The sequence below is a fragment of the Petaurus breviceps genome, unplaced genomic scaffold (assembly GCF_028583685.1).
Source record: "Petaurus breviceps papuanus isolate PSGF00001 unplaced genomic scaffold, PetGlider_PUasm1.0 181, whole genome shotgun sequence".
Taxonomy (NCBI): Eukaryota; Metazoa; Chordata; class Mammalia; order Diprotodontia; family Petauridae; genus Petaurus; species Petaurus breviceps.
In genome coordinates this window covers 7,955,022-7,958,802 of record NW_027185784.1, presented here as the reverse complement: position 1 = coordinate 7,958,802, position 3,781 = coordinate 7,955,022, and the positions used below count along the sequence as shown (strand labels likewise).

The 3,781-nt window shown below is 38.1% G+C and overlaps 1 pseudogene; it reads left to right on the top strand.

Moving 5' to 3' along the window:
- Window positions 1-2,560: 2,560 nt before the first annotated feature.
- LOC138160435 (large ribosomal subunit protein uL22-like) lies at window positions 2,561-3,454 on the top strand (annotated as a pseudogene).
- Window positions 3,455-3,781: the final 327 nt, after the last annotated feature.

Sequence of the window (3,781 nt, the reverse complement as noted above, 5' to 3'; positions counted from 1 at the left end):
TTGAGGGTCTTCTAACATACTATATTTACTTGTATCCATACATGTCCCCTAATTAGAATTTATCCTCCTTGAAGGCAGAAACTGTTTCATTTTTGTCTTTGCATACCCGTCATCTAGTATGTTGCCTTGTATATAATGTTTGTTTAATAAATAATGTTGAATTTAACTAAATTGAATTGCTCTTAAAGCTGTATTTCATTTTTGCAAAGGTATAGATTATAACCTTTCCACGTCTTATGAGATTCATCCACAAGTTGTCATGCCAAATAATACCTACATCTCTAGTCTCCTACACTGGTAATACAATAAAGTTGGTGGCATAGGGTAGGCCAAATATATTATTATTGGCATTTCCAAAATCTAAGGAGAAAAAGTTATTTATTCTACTCCACCATTTGTACTCCACCATTCACCAAAAAGTGACCCCAAAATTGTCTCTGTGATACACAATGTCATATATTGCTGGAGTCAAAAATATGCATTATCATATCCCCAGCATTTTGTTGAGAAAGCCTCTGCAAACAGGGCTAGATTAGTACTCAGACAATAGAATACAATTTTTCATCAAGCCATTGCATGATTTTTTTCTTGATATCATAAAGCTTGCCTTCTATAGGTATAGCATTTAAACCAGATATTACCACCATGGCACAGGGACATGTCAGAGAATGAATTTGATAAAAGAGGTCTGAAGACTAGCTAAATATTATTTGGGGAGCTTGTCAATAGAAGGTTGGACATTAAGTAAGAAAATATTTTTGGCCATGGTTTTATGTGTATCTATGGCTGGCTCTAGACCCCCTTTCCAAACTCATTTCACATTACTCTTCTTACACCCCCAATTACAATCAAAGTACTCTGCTTGCTGTTCCCCAAACTTGCCATTACATTGCATATCTCTGCTTTTGCACAGGCTGTCCCACATACTGAGGAGTTCCTTCTCCATTCGGATTCTTAGAATCCCTAAACTTATGTTCCTGGAAATTCAATTCAGGTGCTATTCTTTTTGAACTCCTAGTTGTTAGGACTTTCCCTCCTCAAATAAGTTTGCATTTGTTTATCGACGTAAAGGGAACTCAAATAGAATGGTAAGTTTCCTGGGGTCAGGGATTTTAAAGTTTGGAAATGACAAAGATCAAGTGAGGAATTTCAAGGGTGGGGGACAGGTACAGTCAGTAGAAAGGATGAGGTTCAAGATGAGCAAGAGAATGAGTAGAGAGAGTAGAACAGATGTGACGAGATTATGGACATGTGTAGAAGAGTTTGCCTTGTCAAGGAGGAAGGAAACCTCTTCGTGGGAAGAAGTAAATGAGATAGTCAAAACCTCTGATGGACATGAAATGAGGAGAGAAGAAGCAAAAGCTGTGGAAGCATGGCCTCTATTCTTACAGTGAGGGATGATGCAAGTTCAAATGTAAAGGTAAAGGGAGTACTATTAAAAATGGGGGAGTGAATCAATTATTTAGGTCTAAAATAATTGCCTTGCTATAGTGAGGACCCAGTTAAGATTATGTAATGTAAATTTGTAGTGGGCTCAGTCAAGCATGATTTTTATGCACAGTCATATAGTTTTATGCCTTCATCTAGCTCTGTACATGTAGTCAGAGGTTAAGAGGGAGATTATTTCAAGCATGGAAAAGAGTCCTCGAAAAGTCACAGAGATGGGAAATATAATGTTGCATTTAAAGAATAAATAAACTGATTTGGTTGGGCTGCAGATTCTGTAGAGAAGGACAGAATGTTAAGACTGTAAAGTTCAAAAATGGCTAGTTTTTGAAGAGCAGTACATGCCAAACAAAGGATTTTCTATCAGATTTGATGAAGTTTCTGTGTATTGGAGAGGGGGGAGGTGAAGGGGAGTGGCAGAATCAGACCTAAACTTTAAAAATATCATTTTGGAAACTTCATAAGGATAGAATGGAGTGGGGAGAAAATGAAGACCAATTAATAGGTTATTGAAGAAAGCTTCATCATAAAAACCAAGGAAGGGAAGAGTGTCTAAAAAGAGTGGGAGGTTAATGATGTAATGATAAAGACTGTAGAAATATCAAGAAAAATGCAGGCTATGAAAAATTCATTGGATTTAGAGGTCATGGCTACCCTTAGAAAAAATATCTTTAGAAGAGTGGTAGAGAAAGAAGATAGATCAAAAGGTGTTGAGAATTAAATGAGTGGTTAATGGAGGTAAGACATGTAGAAGACAATTTCTTGAAGTCTAGTAATGAAGGGAGAAAGATAAGGGATTACATTAAGCATGATATTTAGAGGGGATGGCAAGGTTAAGGGAAATGTTATTTGTTGATTTGTATTTGTTTTCTGCTAGATGAATCCTAAGCAGGCAGTAAGGTATAATGCAAAGAACAGAAAAGAGTACAACCCTACTAACAAACTGCATTGCCTCCACGTCAACAAGTTCAATTCATTATAGAGGTAATAGATGTACTAAATACTTATTATGAGTAAGCCATTGTTCTAGGCGATCTAAGAAACACAAAGAAAAATTAAAACCAGTGTCTACTCCCAAGGACCGTAGAACATAGTGAAAACCATGTCATGATTCTATAAATAGCTGCAACACTAGGATGAATGTGTCAAATACCACAAGAGAGGTACAACTAAGCTTGATGGCAACAGTAGATAGAGCCTTGGGTCTGAAATCAGAAAGACCTGAGAATCGGTCCTCAGACACTTACTAGATATAAGACTCTGGGCAACTGGCTTAACCACTGTTAGCCTCAGCTTCCTCCCCCGTGAAATGGAAATAATAATAAAACTTTTCTTTCAGAATTGTTGCGAGGCTCCTCTTCCTTTGAGCCGTCCTAGGTAATCATTCAAAATGGTGAGGTACTCTCTTGATCCAGAAAACCCCACAAAATCATGTAAGTCAAGGGGTTCAAATCTCCAGGTAAACTTCAAGAACACCTGTGAAACAGCCCAAGCTATCAAGGGCATGCATATCCGAAAAGCTACCAAGTATTTGAAAGATGTCACATTGAAGAAACAGTGTCTTCCTTTCCGTCGATATAATGGTGGAGTTGGCAGGTATGCCCAGGCTAAGCAATGGGGTTGGACACAGGGTCGGTGGCCCAAAAAGAGTGCTGAATTCTTGCTGCATGTGCTTAAAAATGCAGAGAGTAACGCAGAACTAAAAGGTTTGGATGTGGATTCTCTTGTCATCGAGCACATCCACGTTAACAAGGCTCCCAAAATGTGACAGCGTACTTACAGAGCTCATGGTCGAATTAACCCATACATGAGTTCTCCCTGCCATTTTGAGATGATACTTACTGAAAAGGAACAAATTGTTCCTAAACCAGAAGAGGGGGTTGCTCAAAAGAAAAAGATATCCCAGAAGGAACTGAAGAAACAAAAGCTTATGGCACAGGAGTAAATATGACATTAGAGTGCAAATAAAAGTGAAATGAAACCATTTGTTACAGTAAAAAAAAAAGAATTGTTGCGAGGATCAAATATGATATTTGCAAAAAGTACTTAGCACAGTTCCTGGCATGTGTTGTTGTTGTTCCTGATTCAGTCGTGTGTGACACTTTGTGACACCATTTGGAGTTTCCTTGGCAAAGTTACTGGAGTGGTTTGTCATTTTCTTCTCCAGTTCAATTTACAGATAATGAACTGAGGCAATCAGAGTTAAGTGACTTGCCCAGGGTAACACAGCTAGTAAGTATCTGAGGCTGAATTTGAACTCTCAAAGATAAATTTTCCTGAGTTCAGGTCTGGTACTCTATCCAATGCCTCAGGGAGTTGTCCAACATACTGGCAC